Source organism: Choloepus didactylus, chromosome 9 (genome assembly GCF_015220235.1).
Source record: "Choloepus didactylus isolate mChoDid1 chromosome 9, mChoDid1.pri, whole genome shotgun sequence".
Lineage (NCBI taxonomy): Eukaryota > Metazoa > Chordata > Mammalia > Pilosa > Megalonychidae > Choloepus > Choloepus didactylus.
This window is the reverse complement of record NC_051315.1, coordinates 66169791-66189096: the sequence shown is the minus strand read 5'-3', so window position 1 is coordinate 66189096 and position 19306 is coordinate 66169791. Positions and strand designations below refer to the sequence as shown.

At 40.6% G+C, this 19306-nt stretch overlaps 1 long non-coding RNA gene across 1 annotated transcript; it reads left to right on the top strand.

Moving 5' to 3' along the window:
- The first annotated feature begins 4894 nt into the window (after positions 1-4894).
- LOC119544561 lies at positions 4895-16446 on the top strand. Its single transcript, XR_005218863.1, has 4 exons — positions 4895-5151; positions 5319-5416; positions 8244-8544; positions 15605-16446. It is a non-coding gene; the product is annotated as an uncharacterized LOC119544561 (long non-coding RNA).
- Positions 16447-19306: the final 2860 nt, after the last annotated feature.

The following is a 19306-nucleotide window of genomic DNA, read 5'->3' as shown; positions in this document are numbered from 1 at the left end:
GAAAGTGACAAAACTATAGAATGTAGTTAAGCTTTTTTGATTCCCCAGGAATTTTCCAATCTCATCCCTTTTTGGATTTTGGCTTTTTAAAATGTAAACACAGAAGGGCAATATTTTGTTCGGAGATGGGGTTGGCTCTCACCCACACATTTCCTTCCCGCTTGCACATTTGTTCACTGATTTTTCCAAATGCTGAGGGAACAGAGGACCCAGTGAGGAAATAGCACCATTTCTCCACCTCCTTCAGCCATCCCTGCCTCCAGCAGCCCCTGAGCGAACTGACCAGGAATTTAGTACTCACACTCACCGGGTTCAAACTGCTGTCTCCACAGCCCTAAGTGCTTTCCAGGATTGGAGAGAAATTAATCTAACCTTTGATTCTGAGCTGGAAAAAAACTATTGGGGAAACCTGTGCCTTGCTAATGGGAAGCTTCTAGGCTGTCCTTCAAACCTTTCAATCCTTCCGCTCCCTTTTCCAAGGCTGTACTGTGGGCCGATGTCTTCCCATATTTTTAATGTTCCGGAAGACTTTAAGACATCATTTCAAGAGTTTCTTTCAACACTCTGTGTAATTGTAATTTTAAACCAGACTAATTTTAGGGGTGAAAACTGGCCCAGAGAGAGTCTTGACATAGTAACTTCAGTCTTACTTGAACTTAAATGACTTTTTAGAATAAGATTGTGAAAATGTGAGTTTCTGGTGGAAAAAGCTGCTATCTGCTCTGTCAGAATAGGGATCCACAGGACTAGTTAATATCCACCAACCACGCTTCATTAAACTGGAACAAACGTGACACTGAATTACTGGGTCCCCGTTTCCCTGAATGTAGGTCATTTTCTATGCTTACAATTTAACGTTTGAAGGGATTTCCTGTCTTTGAAGTGGAGCAGTTTGTCACCTGTCTGGCTAGCCTCCTTAAAAGTCGGGGGCTCTGTTCCTACTTTGAAAGACTTAGGGACTCCCAGTTCCCTGGCTAGGATTTCCGAGCTCACTGAATGCGGTGATACCTGCAGCTGTGGGACTCTCCATTGCAAGTCAGCGCCTGCAGATCCATATTCCAAGCTTCATTCCTCTTGGTCAAAGAGCCTAAAATAAAAGCCTGGAGCCATACACTCACCTGGGTGAAATCATAAAGAGGTAAGCTTTCACAACAAAGAGCCATATATCAAAATTCATAGCTTTTGGGAACTGGAGTAACTACTGCTTGCACATTAGTTGCATGCTAAACAAAACACAATAACTGATGCCAAATGTGCCAGAGTGGATGAAGTCCATTTAACTAATAAAACAACTGTGTTGATTTTTTCTAATATGGTATAATTTTTACTGAAATATTTCTGGTAAAAATTGGCCTATTGAAAAATAAAACATCATTCACTAACGAACAACACATTAGGAGCTAGCTATTGACATTCCTGTAGGTATGCTTATTTACACCAAATGAGTAACTAGTCACAGAGCTCTTTGTAGACTACAACACACCCTACAAATGAAAGTCATTTGCACATATTTAGATGGCTCTGCCTTTAACTTGTACACCAAATAAGCCAGGGGCTCCTGACTGAAAAGACTCATCTTGTCCTCTGGAGAAGTTCACTCACTCTTTGAAAGCCTGGGCACAAATATGGCATCTTCCCCCTCACCAAGAGAGTGTTCATCTTTTGTAAACATTTAGAAGTCTATGAACTTCGGAGATTTACTTTTCAGAGAACTGAACACACTTGTACATAAATTAAAATATACTGATAAGTGAGGGGGAGAAAACAAAAATAGATTTCAACGCAGCTCTGGCTTAGGATAATGAAGAAATGGAAATGAAAGTAGACAGAAATTAAGTGTGTCGAAGTGTGTGAGGCACTCTGTTGATTCCTTCAAAATGAACTGAAATGCAATTTTGATGACTAAGCATTTTCTTTTTGTGGCTTTTAATCACCTTGATTCACTTAATCGCTGGTAGAAATTGTAGCCATCGTAACCGTATTGGGTTGTATATCGGCACCTAGTCTCAGGTCGCTGTCTGGCCAGTAGTTTGTGAACCAGCTAAAAGAACCAGCTCGCCTTCGCCAGGCACCCACTGGAGTCCCACCTCTCTCACCTCTCACAGAGCAAGTCATGCTATGTACAGCTACCGAGGTGGACTCAGAGTCACGCATCTGTCTCAGGTTCTTCGGTGACCTTCATCCAAGTTCCTGCTCTCGGCAACTCTAAGCCAAGTGTGTGTCAGTATGAGAAAGTATTCTATAGCTACCTAATGGAAAGTCTATCTGTAGTTCCACGCTCCTGCACCTTTCACATGGGTAAAATGCTTGTGTCATTTCTTGATTGCATCACAGATGATATGAGAACAAGACACGTGGGAACAGGGCACTGAGCAGCTGAATATCTCTGCAAACTCAGAGCACTTAAAAACACTTTGAAGTCATGCAGCTGCTCTTTCTTTCTTTTTTTTTTTTAATGTCTTCAGTGAAACTCCAAGAACCCCATAATGTCTACCTTGAAAGCATCAAGAGCATTTTAATTGGGTAATAACCATCCATATTTTCCTTCTGATAAATTAAAAGGAATTAAGAATGAAATTTTATGATGATGATAAACTGTATTATTGACCCAAGGGACAAGAACAATTATGAAAAATATGTTCTGTGTATTTGGCATGAATCTGAATTTAGACTTTTAAATCATTCATCTTAAATGCTCATGCAACTTATTAAAGCTTATATAATAATATCAACATGGCAAGAAGATAACTTATAATCCTGATTGATATTATACCATCAGTGGTGCAAAATGCTCCATGCCAAATACTGAAATTGACTTGGTCTCTGCCTGTTGGACCTATGATAAAAATAGATATACCACAAAACAGATGAAAGATTGTAAAAGATTTTGTGTCTTTAAGATCCCTTTTGGTCAATGATTATATTAAAAATGTTTTTAACACATATCATATCTCATCTCTTCCCCTCTTCCTCCTTCTGCTCCCTCTTCTTCCTCCTCCAGTTCAAATTATAAACCCTGAAAAGGAAAACTGATTTTTGAAAGACCTGGCAACCTGGTGAATTGGACTTTTACTACTAAACATCAGGGGTGAATCGGGTCAAAACAAAAATGTAGTAAGTAGCAGCTGTTTGAGCACAAGTTCAATTTTCATGAGTATGAGTCATCATTTGGGGGTAACCCAGCAAGCTTAGCCCAGCTGGGGCCAGGCCCCAGGATAGGAGTCTTCTCGGAAAGCAAGAGCACGTCTGCCTTTAAGTTAATGCTGCCTGCCAACCATCATGAGCAATTAACTCTCCAGGTAAACTTTTCTGAATGTCTTGAAGAAGGCCAGGGAAATTGCCAAAGAAGATGTGAGCAAAAAAAGACATGCTGAATGGAGGGGTTGCCCATTTTTGACCTGCAGAGCCCTAGCAGTGACCATTCAAACACTTACTGTGTTGGCGTAATTAAGCCATTCAGGTTATATATTCACTATGAGTATTGAGTTCCACGTCAGTATTGGTTCCTTTTAGTATCACTTGCCTTCATTATGACTCTGTAGACCATCCAAAGATGCCCAACAGGTCTGAATTTCAGTTGCAGCTCTAACAAGTTACTGAACTGGTCTGAGTCTCCGTTTCCTCATTTATAGAGTGAAGACAGGACTGCCATTCGTAGTACTAGTGTGGGTATTAAATGGCATCCTGTTCTTAAAGTATCAAACACAGTGTTTAGTCAATCTTGCAAATACTGTGTTACTACCAACAGTAAATACTGTTACTGGGATAGCAAAGGAAAACAAGGTTGAATCTTTGTTCTCATGGTTTTTCATTAGCTAAAATTTTAGAGGTCATTCAACAAAAAGAGACAGCATCTAAATGCACAATTTCAGTACTGGCATCTCATTTGCACTTAGAAATACAACCTCAAACTCAAACTTGAGATTTCAGTGTTAAGCAGGCATCCCTCATCTCATCATCACCTGAAGGTGAATATTTTTGTATAATATAACAATTTAATTCTTCTCACTGCAAGTAATAATTTTTACTTACGTTAAAAACTGACCAAAAGGCCCTGAAGTGCACCAACAAGTTCCTTGTAGAAAGAAAAGAACATAAAGGAAAAGGATTTGCTAGTTCATTTGTGCATAATGTAAGAATGGTAAAGCTTTTGGAGCTTTTTTTCTAATTTGTATTTTTTAATCCTTCTGGGAAGTGACTTTTATTTGCCAAGATTCATTCCATGATTAGTTTTTATGGCCTCATTATAAATTCTTTCTACAAAGAATTAGAATAGAAATGCTGACAAACCTTTAACTGGAGCTGTGTGACTGGCATCCCCATCATATTGTAACTGATACACAAAATAAATTTGGGATAATCACTACATAGTTTAGGCAGCAAGGGCCAAACATAACTTTTATATATGAGCATATTGCAACATCCAGATCGGCAGTGTGCAACTCATTCATTGTTGTCTCTGTAAACAAGGCCTTAGTAAAACATCATTCACTGAAAAGATAGTTTGCTGCAATTTGCTGATATATTTTTAAATGGAGTCAGGGTTATACCACACTGTCTCCTGTTGATCCATGTGATAGTCTTTGACAGCCAAGGAGAAGACACTGGAAGAGTACTTGAATGTAATCATTGTTAATGAATCTGTTCTTAATAGTCTCAATATCGGAAAGAAATTCTATGACATCTTACTCCAGAAATAGAGCTATTCCTGCATATTTCACTCCATTACCTTGTATATTAGTACTGACCATATTCAGATTTGTGGTTGTTTATACAGTTGGCCAAACATCACCAAAGTTTGATTTTCAGGTCCTACTGGGTGTTCTTATGGCAGTTGCCTTAATATTAGGCTACACTTGAAATTTGCCCTTAGATTTTGGATAATCTACTTTTGCTCTTTAAAAGAATGCAACCAGCTTAGAGGGCTTTCTGGGTCGTTGTTGTTGTTGTTGTTTACTTGAGGGTCATCTGACTAAACTATAGTAAGGCTAATAACTCTAAAGCTTAGTTCTTTCGCTGGCTTTCTCTGCAGAGCTGCAGATGCCCAGATGCCCATCAGTGTCCTCATTTATGAAGTGTGACTTTTTAAAGAGTCATTCTAAGATGGCACAATATCAGTGCATATTCAGTAATCTGGACCTAAATCAATTGGTATGTTTTGAAAGAACCTAGTGTGCCCTCATCCCTTCTCTGGGTGGGGGGCAGGGCACATGGGCTCCTTGTTAGCAAGAAGAGGATCCTCTACTTGGGGTAATAAGACATCAGGTTATTCATGAAAGCGGATCATTAAGAGCTAAACTGTGTACTGTGTACCTTAGTGCTTTGGCAGATCAAAGGAAAGAAATATCAGTGAGGACAGGAAGAGCTACGAAAGAATTCTTCAGAGAAGGTGGGGCTAAAACTGCACTTGCGAAGGGTGAGTAGCTCTGGACAGGTGGAAAAGAACATTTCCAGTAGGAGGAACATGGTGGGTGGAAATGCCGGGGCAGGAATGAGCTCAATATGTTCCTAGAACTCTAAGTGTCCCAATAAATTGGTTCATTTGTACCCTTTGTGCTGCCTATGCTTGTTCAGAGTCTGCCATTTCTCCCAGGGGCAGACTTGACACCATGCATACTGAGGCCTATTTCATTTTAGCCTTTTGTGTTGCTTCTCTCAAATCAGTTAAAATGCTATTCTGATCTTATCATTTCTCCTCCTACAACCCCTCCATGGCTCCCTATTTATTGCTCCATCTCCCACAGACCACTTCAACAACCTTCCCAGCTCCACCTTCCTTTCCTGTAGAGCTTCATGGTCTCTCTGGAGGCTTCTCACGTCTCACACCGAGCTCCAGCTGCCCAAGTCCCCTTTCAGCTCTTGGAACTACCATATACTCTCGAGCCTCGGGCCGTCCACATAAGCTCAGGTTCTTCCTTTAAATACCACTTCCACCGGGAGTCCTCTGCCATGCAGTCTCACAGACCCCTGCACTAAGCATATTTTATTTTAATTACTCATTTAATTTCTGTCTTTTTCACTAGACTCTAAACTTCTTGTAATGAGAAACCTTGTCTGGCTTGATAATAAGTGACTAGCACAGAGTCTGGCCCCCATTCATTCATTCACTCAAAAATTCCTATTGAGCAAAACATACCATGTGCCAGGCACTAATGTGCAGGGAGGAAAGCAAACTAAAAACCCTGTCCCCACATTCTGCAGAGGCAGGGAGAATAACAGTAAAATTTGCTAAAAATAGAGTAGTAGTATATTATGTAGCAAATAAATGCTTAGGAGAAAAATAAAGTGGTGAAGAAGGAAGAGTAAGTGACTGGTGCAGATGGACTTTAGACAGCATGGCCAGGGAAGACCTTACTAAGGGGCAGGAATCTGAGCAAAGACCTGGAGAAGGAGAGGGAGCAGGTGGTGCAGATGGCTGCGGGAGAGCAGCGAGATGAGGAAACAGCAAGTGCAAAAGCCCTGAGGTGGGAGCAGGATTGGTGTGTTCCGATCGCATTAGGAGGTCAGTGGGTCTGGGGTGGAGGGAGCAAAGAGGAGAGAGGTAGGAGATGAAGTCGGGGGCATGAGACACCAGTCATGCACAGAAGTATCCAGTAAACAGTTACTGAAGGACTGTTATTTGTTATTATTTAATATTTGTACTTTAGACTAGAAAATCCAAATAGATTAGGCTGTGTCTTTTTCTGCTCTAAAGACTATTTTAAATGACAATTTTGACTATTTAAAAATATGATAATTCACCAGGGAACAAAGCTCAGCTATCATAAATTAAGCATGTCTAGTAAAAAGCTAGCAACCCAATCAAGTACCATACAGGGGTCTTACACAAAATGCAGAAGTAAGACCCCAAATGGTGTCTTCGCAGAAGATCCATGCATGGAAGTGGAAGGAACATGAAGGTAAATAACTTCTGTTACCAAAGCATTTCATTTTAGAATCCACCTTCATAAGGAAAGGCTAGGGAGTGAATGATTATCTTAATAAAAATGATATAGAAAATAATTGTGTTTTTCTTCTGTTTGTTTTTGAGCCAGCTATCCTGGCTGATTATGCCATTACCCAGCAAGAGGCACTCCAAAGCCCCGTTTGAAGCACAACTTGAACGTTGCTGGCATAATCAGCAATTACAACTATTTCATCGGATGATACCACAACTCATGAAATATATAATTCTCCATGCCCCAGGGAAGAGTTTTAGACGTGCTAGAGAAGGGACGCAAGCGGGGAGGATTCCTTTCCTGGAATACTTCTCCATAGCTACAGAGTCCATAACTTGTGGGGGTCACACAAATCCTTTCTGTATGGGACATCTGGTCCAGGCTAAGGGCTCTGAATATCACTCAGCACGGCTGACAGGCTCCCCCAACCACCCGCGTTCTGTCAGCATACCACCACACACCAGCCTGCCTTCTCTCAACACTTGGCTTCCAGCTGTTCACACACCCCATGCCCAGAGCCTCCTGAGAAAAAGACATATAAGAAATAAGGCTGAACCTATAACGTCTTTCTCAACACCGTCAAACTCTTATCGTGAGAACAGCTTTCCAGCCTAAGGCATGGTTTAAGTTCCATCAAAACAATCAAAAGCAAATCTTAATACTGTTTGGCCAGAATCTAGGCCAAATCAAAGTTCTCTAACTGCCACAGCGCATGACCTGGCAGAGAGGATAAATGAACTAGAGAAATAAATGTTAACTGCAAAAAGCTATTGATGCATGTGAACTTAATAACTAGAAGGAAATGTGAAAAGACAGAATATCTGTGAAGGAGATAAATATTGATGCTTCTGATCTGAGGCTCAAAGCACAGTTTATGAGGCATTAACTGCTTCTCAACATAGTGTTCTCTCCCTGACACGTGATAGAAGTTTGGGGTCTTCTTTGCTTTCCTCTAATCTCCACCTCTTGTCATTGCTGGTGAGGTAGCTGAGCTTCAGATTGGTCTGAAACCCTGTGCTACACAGAGCTGCATGATCAAAATCTGTTGTAGACATTTGGGCCAGTGCCAGCGAAGTTCAGGTTGTGCTTCAAACGGGGCTTTGGAGTGCCTCTTAGCCATGGGCACAGGCTTGCTGGGTTTGATCTTGAACTGTGCATATTTGGGGAGTCTCAGGTCGCTTCAGTTGATAAGCCCTGCTCTGCAGAGCTCGGCTTTAATTAACGTGGCCCTTTGGTCGGTTCTATTTTCCATGTTTCAGCACCTCAGTGGTGTAACCTTATCTTTCTGTTTCTTACACATGATAGATCTGAAACAGCACAGGTGAAGTTTGTTTTTGATTGCACAGCTGGATTACATCCAAGTTTCACAACCACAGAAGAAAGTCCAAAACCCCAGCTCTTCTTATCATTCGGCATTTTATGGAGCAACCACAGTGGGTTAGAATGCTAATATGGTTCGACACATTCCAGTAAAATGAACATATTGCTTAACAGTTTTTTCATCTACTAAGTGTAAATGTAAGAGGCAATGGAAATCAACAAATGGTGGTTGGTGCTTGGGGGTCACGTGACAGCAGGAGTGTCTCCCAGAAGCTTGGAGAAAAGGGTAAGTGGTTGACCTCTAAGCGTTAAGCTATGTAATAAATGCAGAACAGCGGAAGCAAAATGTTTCCTCACCTTTTGGGAAAAGTGATTTCAGAAGAAACATGAGTATATCTCAGCGTTTCGCAGTGCCTCCTGAGGAACACAAGTCCTGCAAGATGTTCAGCTAAGTCCGGGACAATCTTTGATAGTTACAATGCCCATTTCATTTTTTTAAACTATGGAACCCCATCACATCCACTAGCTTTTCTTTCTTCCTTTCTTAAGTAGTACTGTTTAGCATACTAAAGAACTGGTGATTCACAAAATATATTTACTCTAACCTATATGCCTAACCTAAGGAAAGAACCTGATCTCAGAAAGGCAGATGAGCTACACTAGCAAAACAAGTAATCAGAGAAACACTTTGGTGATTTGTGTCCAGAATTGCCCTGAGAGGGTGAGGGTGGGGGTAGGGTGGAGAGAGCACTCCAACCACCAGAGACTGTGTTTGCAGACATGAAGTGTCATCTATGTGGGCCGCTACCCTGGATAAGGAAGTGGTGAGTGACTATTATTTGTTTTAAAAAACTGATCCTCGCCTTATCGAGTCTATTCTGTTTGCTTGGCTTAAAGGATTCATGATCACCTCCCACAGTTTAACTTCTGGTGAAATTCCAGCAGAAAAGTTTCACTTCCTGCCAGTATCACTATTGCTGGGAGACCCAGAGCTTTGGTCCAGAGAAGGCTCAAGACCTCAGAGAATAAGAATCCAGAACCAAATATACCTGGGTCTGGAATCAGGAGACATGTTCTTTGTTCCTCCCTCAGACTGAGTTTAGCAGTAGCCACACCCAGAAGTCACTCCCGATGTAAATACATATGTTAGAAGTTGTCAGGATTCCTAAGACTATCAAAGCACTAACTTCTGGAAGAAAATGATAGGGGAGTAACAGTTGGGGTGGGGGCTTTCTGTCGGGGCTTATTGGGTAGATACCACAGATTTGGTTTTAAGGTTTCTGGAAGAAACAGAGAAATGTGAAACAGGATCAAAGAAGTCTGGTATGGTGAGGGTGTTGGGGAGGAGTCGCTGAGCTGGAGGTCAGTAGACTTCCAATTACACATTCAAACTTATGCAGGGTTCTAATTTCTCATTCTGTGTGACTTTGGGTGACACCACATGTCTTCAGGATGATGAATTTAATAGTGCCTCCTCTGTTTCACAGCCTATTGTTAAGGCAAAATAAGTGTTGAGACGTGAAAAGTCAGAGAAAATGTCTATACATTTGCAAGGCTTCTATCTTCTTCCCTAGATTTGGGCTCCTAGAAGAGAGGGATCGTGGATTTATATACCCAGAGTGCCAGTTATATGGTGGGCAGGTTATTTTTACTTCATGAATGGACATGCTCTCTATCAGCTGGGAGGTCCTGAGAAAGAGAGTCACCACTGGAGAAGCAGAGTAGACCCAGCAGTAGAAACCTGGTACTGGCAGGAATGTGGGCTTAGCAGAGTGTGCTGGTGAGAAGCGAGCCCCTAAAAAGCTAGTCCTGTAAGAGACTGGAGCAAAAAAGGAATTTAGATTGGGACAAGGAATGGCTTAAAGGACTCCTGTCCAGGTCTTTATTCTGACAGAAAATTGCAAGAAAAGGTCCCAGCTCTCTGATGCTGTGAAGGCCTGCCGTGGTGAAGCGGGGAAGCCAGCTGAAATCTGTTAGGGTGTGCTGTTCAGTGTGGCTGAGTGTGATGGATGGCTTGGTGTGCTGTTTATCTAGTGCAGGTTGGTATTTCACCTCTGTTTTCATTAGACTGATGGTAAGGTAATAATTCTTTCCTCTGGCTGAAAAATCTGTCTTCAGCCATTTGTTGGTCTTCTTGAGCAGGCATTTCAGGTGCACAGAAGTCACCCTAAAGGAGATTTTGAACGAAACCTTAAATAATGCTGGTCAGCATCCACAGAGCTCTCGAGCAGCACAGGCACCCGCTAGACTTGCTGTGGTTATTAGGTGCACACAGACACATCTACCCAAGGAGAACAAGTCTGAAGAATGGCAGGAGATAACCACACCCGCAGGAAACAAAGAGAGAATGACACACTTTATTTCTTTGGCAAGATTCACACCGGTGTTGTAAATTAAGTGAAAGCAGTGCAGTCTTCGAGCAGTATTTCCATGAAGCAGTGCATTGCTGTGCAGTGGAAACCAGACTGGGTCTCAGAAATTTCTGCCATGATTCTCTCTCCAGGAAAATCTTTTAATGTCTCTGAGCCTCAATTTCTTTGTCTTTCAAATGAAGATAATGGTATATGCACTGGGTTTTAATCAAAAGCATATAAAAAGATAACATGGCTTTCCCTAGGGCTAGTAGGAACAAACAGTAGGCTTTTCCCAGGGCTAGTAGGAAAATTAATAAGCTGCAGCTCTATAGCTTCTTCCTTTTTCCAACCCTTTGACAAGGAACATAGAAAGCAAGAGGAAGATGTTGGCTCACTAAGCATTAGTCAAGGAAGGAACACCCCACAACCGACAGAACAGATTCTTCCAAGTGGCTTTCTAGATTTCTGAGCAGATGAGCAGAGAATAGCCTTCCATTTCAGACCCCATGAGGGTACTCCATCTTGAGGGCACCCACTAAAAGTTTTGATACACTTAGGGTGTACTTGGGCCAATGGAAGAGGTATTCAGAATCTAAGACCATTGGTCCTAACTTTTGGGTTTTCCATTCACAGTAAGGTTCCCTTTCTTCCCACCAACCTGTGAGGACAGTCCATCCATGTTTTCTCTACCATAGGCCATTTGTCTTGAGAAATATTTCTTATTTAATATAACCAGGCTGAGCTTATGTCCTGATTTGTCCTTAACAGTTTGATTTATGTTTTTTGTGTCAGAATAAATATTATAGCACTTCCATTCACTCTTAAAGTATCTGGGTTTGGACAATAAATTATATGACAATCCAAATACAACAGGTTTATTTTTTTGTAGACACCTTCTCAACCTCCAACTAATGATCCATGTATAACTGTGTTATCCTCTCTACCATCAGCTTAGTTGGTTTCTAATACACAAATACATTTTTACTTATAATTTTAACCCAGTAATCTGTAGTCAACAAGTTGAACACTCCTAAGTTAAAGAAGAGTCATTATGAAGAACTGTGGCTAATAAAATATGGGACTTCTGATAAGGAAGGGTTTTCCCTGCCAAAGACTTCTGTGAAAATCAACTTTTAGTAAAAGTGCAAATTGAATAGAAGCTACTATTATTAATAATTCTGAAATATTGTCAACTACAGAATTATTTTATTCATTCCTTTTTCAATGTATTTGTGTAGCATTCTATAAATATTTATGAAACGTGGACTAAATTTCCAGGCACTACGCTAAATACAGGAAATGTAAAAATGTGAGACAGTCCCTGACCTCAAGGAATTTATAGAAAATGGGGTGAAGAGACAAATAAGCCAGTGTTTGTGATATGGCTTCTGCAGCTAGAATAGGAGCATCTAGCTTCAGGCCACCAGAGAGTCGGAAGGAAGACTTCCAAGAGGTGGTGGTGTGGAGCTGAGTCTTGAAGGCTGTGTAGAAGATGGCCAAAGGGCAAAAGATATGAAAATTATTTTCTTTCAGATCTTTTCTAATACTAGAAAATGAAAGAATAAAGGCAAATTCAAAAGTCAGGAAATATTCTTTTACTTGAACATTGATGTTTTCCTATTTATTTTAAACACATCTTCACACACAGCCAAGATTCAGGAAGCTCTTGTGAATAGCTGAGGCTTCCAGTATTCTGAGTGACGGAGTGGTTGACTAAGTTTTCATATTTAGGAGATTCTTAAAAAGTGAAAACTCTATAACAGTGCTTTCCAATATAAATATAATCTGATCCACGTATGTAATTTAAATTTTTTGAGTAGTCAAATAAAAAAGCAGAGAGACAGGTGAAATTAATTTTAGTAATATATTTATTTAACCTAATATATCTAAAGTATTATTTCAACATGTAATCAATATAAAAATATTAACAAGATAGTCTGCAATCTTGTTTCCCTATTAAGCCTTCAAAATCCATTGTGTGTTTTACATTTATCTCATTTCGATTTGCACTCGCCACACTGCAAGTGGCTCGTGGCTGTCATAATGAACAGTGCAGCTTTATACCATCAAATGTCACTATGGTCACAAATGAAAATGAACCCAGTGTGTCCTGGCTGGGGTTATTCATGGCTATTAATCTCTTACTTACATAAATAGCATGCACTTCAAAAAGGGAAAATCAAAGACTGTGCAAAGATCTATGTTCTGTTCTGTTAGTTCTCTTATACTTGACAGTCAGCAGTGCTTATAATGACAGGCGTTATATCTCATAACCAAACCATGATACAGTCTTGCAAATATAAATTCTTTAACTGTGGATACAGCCAAAGCATTTTGGGCTCCACCAGATGGTCCAAATTCTGCTACCGCTGGGGCCAGTTTGTGATTAGTGCATCCATGATACAACTGAGAACCAATTATTTCATCACAAAAGATGTGGTAAAGACAAGCCCTCACAATGTCACCTATGATAATTTTTTTCTTACTGAAATAGCTGTAGTGGTGTTTGTATACAGCATATTAACATCTTGTGAGCCAAGTTTCAGAAGTACAGCATTAGGATGAAAGATCCAATAATGACTCTCCATCGGGAAGGCCACAATCTCTTGGTCTCAATTTCTCTATTTGTGGAATAGCAATAATAATTTTGGCCCCAAGGTCTTGGTACCATGAGGGTGTGTGAACACATACTGCTCATCTTTCTGATCGCCAGTTTAACACAGTGCTTATGATGAAGTGCCTCTTCATTCTCTAGAAGTATTCGTGAGAGATGAGGCCATCCAGCGAGTCACTTTTCCTCCATTCTCTTTAATGGGTCACACACAGTTTGTGATGAGAACATTACTAATTGCCCAGCCTGTGCCAGGGCAGTGTGTAGTCACTGAGGAAGTCGCTGTGAGCTACAAACCATATAAAAGCCGATTACTCTCTAGAGAGAGAACATGCCATCCGGGGAGGATGCAGGGCTGGCACCTCGAAGTTCTCCGACAGACGAGGTGTACAGCCCTGGGCAAACTGCTTTAACTGCACCTTCTCAGCTGTGGAAAATGAGACGAGCAATCCCTACCACTATGGAAGACAGCTGTATTTATTAATTAGTTTGTATTTCACAACTGGAAAGTTTCACTGTTGAATTAAAGGAAAATTTCCTTTTGTTTTTATCCCCCATCAGATTAAGATGAAAAGAAACTGTGCTTACCGAGGCTGTGAGGAAAATGGAGATTCAGGCAAAAAAAAAAGCTAACAAACTTGACTTCCAAAGGTAGCGGCTCATTTCCCTGACTGTAAGATGGCACCCCTTAAGGAGAGCTTTGTAAATTAGGTATTTTAAAGGGCAACCAAACCTGCTATCTGAAGAAATGCATTCGTTTTAGACCTAATTTTTATGATCCCTTCAAGAAAACAACAATGTGAAAAAGAAAATGAGCCAAATCACACTCTGATGGGGGGTTTGAAAATTAAACCTCCCTTTCTTCCTAAGTAAGCGGCATAAAATTTCCGCATTTGCTTACTTGACAAATAGGAGCTTGGAGCTGCTTGAATCCCAAACTTTAGATGCCCAGATGTACTTATCTTTCCTCTCACTTCTTATCTCTGTATGCCCACCAGACTTTTCCCACTAAGTGTTCCACTGTCATCTGAAGATCAATTGTAAAAATTAGTATTTATTCATATTCTCCTTGTGGCTGCCTGTCCACTAAATTTTTTTGTTTCCCTGCTATACTGGGGAATTGTAGCTAGGAGGAAATGTAGCTGCCCAGCGATTGACTGCATTTCCCTCCCACACTGAGCATCGAGCTGGGGTCGTGTGACAAGTTCTCACAAATGGAAAATAAGCAGAATTAGGATTTATAAGAAGTGAATGTGCCTTCTCCACTGTCTCTGAGGGCTAGAAATGACTCTGAAGCCACAGGGAAAGGACGGGCCTCAAGACCCAAGCCCAAATCCTTTATCACATAGAGGAAAGCCTCCCACAGATAAGGAACATTGGCTTTGGATTGTTAGCTGAGTGATAAATAAACTTCCATGTGTTAAGCCACTGAAATTTTGAGGTTTAATGTGATAACAGCTAGTGTTACCCTACCATATACAACATTTATTCCAGTTTGCCAATGCTGCCGTTATGCAAAACACCAGAAATGGATTGGTTTTTATAAAGGGAGATTATTTGGTTACACAGTTACAGTTTTAAGGCCATAAAGTGTCCAAGGTAAGGCATCAACAATCAGGCACCTTCACTGGAGGATGGGCAATGGCGTCCGGAAAACCTGTTAGCTGGGAAGGCACGTGGCTGGTGTCTGCTCTGGAGTTCTGGTTTCAAAATGGCTTTCTCCCAGGACGTTCCTCTGTAGGGTGCAGTTCATTTTACTCTTAGTTGCTCTTGCGGCATTTGTCCTCTCTTAGCTTCTCAGGAGCAAAAGACTGCTTTCAAAGGCCACCTCCAAAATGTCTCTGTAAGCTGCAGCCCCTCTCTTAGCTGCTGTGTGTTCTTCAAAGTGTCCCTCTTGGCTGTATCAAGCTCGCTCCTTCTGTCTGAGCTTATATAATGCTCCAGTAAACTAATCAAGGCTCATGCTGAATGGACGGGGCCACACCTCCATGGAAATTACCTAATCAGAGTTATCACGCACAGTTGGGTGGGGCGCATCTCCATGAAAACACTCAAAGAATTCCAATCTAATCAACACTAACACATCTGCCCACACAAGACTGCATTAAAGATAATGGCATTTTGGGGGGCATAACACATTCAAACCAGCATACCACCAAATCTGAAACTCTTCCCCAAGTTTCCCCAATCAGAGTTGTTTCTTCCATGCCAGTCTGTGAAACTCCTTCAGGACTTTCATGGCATCCAGTACGCTACAAGGCATGTGAAGTAACAAATAAATGTGCAAAGAAGGAAGGAAAGAAGGGAGGGAGGGAGGGAGGAAGGAAGGAAGGAAGGATTGAATTAATGGATGCATTTAAGGTGACTCATTTTTTTTTAAGCCCTCAAACTCAACAAGCCTCAAGAGGGAATATTTCCGCTTTCGATATGCTCTTCCGAAGAATGGACACACTGCCATGAGGAAAAATGCTGGCCAGAGAAAAGCAGTCCTCAGAGAAAGCAATCCAAATATCACCCAGCAGAGCTGGGCCACCGCCAACATCTCCATCAGCAACTTGGAAGAGCTGTCTGTCTTCCCAACATAATGAAACCGGAGACATGAGACTCCAGAGCTCCAGCTAGCACAAGTACACGAAGCCAAAGCACATTATCACTTGTAGGTTGCAGGATTTACGACCAACGTGATGTAAAATAAAGACAGAGATTCTTTACTGGTCCAAATTCATCACTCACAAAAGACAATATGTATTAATCATAGAGAAGAGTTGTATATATTGGACTTTTTAAAATGAAAACCTTAGCAAACAGAGCAGAAGCAGATGCCAACATCTATGAGAAAAAAGAAAAATGAAAAAGATTGCCAGTTTGTTCCTATTCAGAAATCTGCAATTGATACTGTTTATTGTCAAAAAACGCCTTTCAAATGCATTGAAGCAAGATTTTCTATTTTGGTGGTTTCCTAGGTTTGGGAAACTTCTAACTTGAGTGAAACAGAGGAATAGTTTCATGTTTTATATTGGTAACTGATCCAAGTACTAAGTAGTGAAGTTAGAATGACTATACTTCTAGAAAACTTGTAATTTTCATTTGCCATGAGAATGTTACTTCTCTGACAGTACCCCTGCCAAGAACTCTCATAGAACTGTGCTCCTTCTCCAGCATAGTACTCTCAGGCTTTATTAAAGTTGCTCGTTAATTGTGATGCATGACACATGGTGTTCCTGACCTCTGATTAGATTATGTTCTTATGTAATTAAAGTTCTGTACACAGACAATTTTGTTTTCACTGTCATTTCTCTTACAAACAATGAAGACGTAAACCAGTATGGTTCTTGTCTAAAGTTTTCAAATTTTGAAGTATTTAAATACATGTGAGTGAAACCACTGTCTTACTGCTTATCAGACCCAAAATTATGGCCTGAAAACTTCTACAAGACAGAAAAATTGATTTGAGAAAGGAAGGAAGGTGCTACATAGTCCTTCAAACCCAGGATTCATCCCTTAATTCTGTCGATGCTTGGACTAGTTCCCCAAACCCTAAAAATGAGGGTTTGTTTCCAGAATACCTGAAATAGAGACCACATTTTTATGATGTTTGCCTTTTTTACAGTGAAATGAAGTTTACATGAGGGAGCTGTATTTTCCCTATATTTATTTTTAAATCATTTGGGTTTTCCAATAAAATAACATTCTCATTTTCTTCCCTCTTCCCAGTTGAACACATTTATTGTTCTAATCCGTGAAGGATTCCACATGGGGCTGTGGTTGGTGGTTGGGATGCTCTGAAGTGGTGCATTTGGATTGAACAGTTCTGTGCTTCAGAGACCAAGAAAAGAATATGTTATTTGCATTTAAGAAAATACTTAGTTGGCTGAATGTCCAGCCACTAAAATAACAGTTCATCAAAAAACAATTATCCCAAATATCTTTTCAAGAGTTGCAATCAGATTTCCTAAAGAGTCCAAGAAAAGGGTGAGTTATGTGAGAGGGACAAACCATGTGCAGAACCAGGAAGTGGTTTAAGAATTTAGGATTTGAAACATAAGAAAAGAAATGGGGACTACATGGATCTTCTCCATTGCAGACATCTAGTTTGAACCTAATCCAGCTTAGTAGGAAGTAAAGTCATTTTCTGATGTTCTGTGGCCACCTCAAAAATGCACTGGTAATTTCAGGCCAGTTCCTACCCAGCTACAGTCAACGATGAAAGCCATCATCACCACTGGCTTGGGCTGGTGCAGCACAGCTAAGGACCAAAGTCACACTGACAGTCAAGGCAGGGGTCAGCATGGGGTGGGTGGATGGGAGCACTGTCCTTATGCAAGCAGGCTGGTAAGGAGGGGACACAGGGCTTTGTGCTCATACAACAACTTGGAGCAGTTCATGGAGAAGTGGCAAGAGGCCAGACTCCTTTAGTCAGATGCTCTTAATTCCTCCAAGGTGATCATAGATTTACTATTTATTCAATAATAACTTAAAAGAGAATATTTATGTGTGTAGGCACACACTTTGTATTTATATAAAAATGAATTTAAATGTTCTAAACTTAGTGGTGATGTTTGCACAACTCTGAATAGACCAACCATCGGATGGTACACTTTAAATGGGTGAATTTATGGTATGTGAATGATACCTTAATATGCTTCTTAAAAATGAATGAATTTATCCCTTTATTTTCCTAAATAATTTTCCTAAAATAATCATACACTGGATTTTGCTATCATTATTGACTTCCTTCATCTATAATTTTATTGTAACTTCTTCAAGTCCCAGGAGACACTCCAGGACTGGTAAATATTGGTGTTTTTGTTTGCTAAAGCTGCCAAGAATGCAATATACCAGAAATGGGTTGACTTTTACAATGGGGATTTATTAACTTAAAATTTACAGTTCTAAGGCTGTGAAAATGTCCCGACCTACAGTTCTAAGGCATCAGAAGGAAAAAGGACGGTACCTGGACTCTGAAGACAGGCTACAAGCATTCAAGACACCTGTGTCACATGGAAAGTTACATGGCCAGTGTCCGCTGGTCCTTCTTGCCCAAGTTTCGTTGCTTTCAGCATCTGGCTTCAGTGGCTTCCTCTCTGTTTTCTTTGGGTCGTGTCTTAGTTTCTCTGGCGCTTTTCTCTGTGAGCTTCTCTTAATTCCATCTAGCTTCTATATGTGTTTTATCCTCTCAAAGTACTTATAAAAGGATTAAGACCCACCTTGAATGAAGTGGGTCCCATCTCAATTGAAGTAACCTAATCAAAAGGTCCCACCTACAAAAGGTCTGCACCCACAAGAATGGATTAAAGAACATGGCCCTTTCTGAAGTACATAACAGCTTCAAACTACCACAGTTCACTAATGAATTTTAGCTTTATTCCAACTTTAGAGCTGCCATGCTAGGACATATGGTTCACATTATGGAGTCATCAAGAAAAGTTATACCAAAAAATGAACCTGGCTGAGACTGATGCTATCCTCAAGCTCCTGTGCTCTCCCCACATTCTCACTGTCTCTTCTCTGGGAGCTGATGCTCACTGTCTCTCTTCAAAGGCATCATACTTGAAAGAGGATGCTTTCGGTGATACCCTCCATTTTCTTCCAGTTTTTCCATTAGCCACTGAACTTCTGCTAGTTCATGATGGCAACTTTTAATGGATCTTCGAGTAGCCACAGGTTATGTCACCATAGTTAACAGGTGATCCTTGCTGATTTTACCACCCCAGCTTCAAAACTGGGACATCATTCTGTCCCTCCTAAAAAATCTTTAAAAGTGACCTAGTAATAAATCTCCCCATGGGAATGCTCCATCCTGCAGTTTCCTTTACGGTGCCATGCGTAACCATATTTTACACACACACACATTATATACACATGATATGTCCTAAGCAGGCCATGACTTTTTGATATACAAGTGTAGTGAAATATCAAAGTAGTGAATTACATTATCAAGTGATGTTATCTCCAAAAAGTTGGGAGGTTTTATGGTGGAATTCAATTTCAGAATCAGTAGTGATGTGCTATGGGGAAATGTGAGCCAATATAAATTAAGGAAATAAGCATGAGAAGGTTATCAGCATTATATCAGTTTTCAA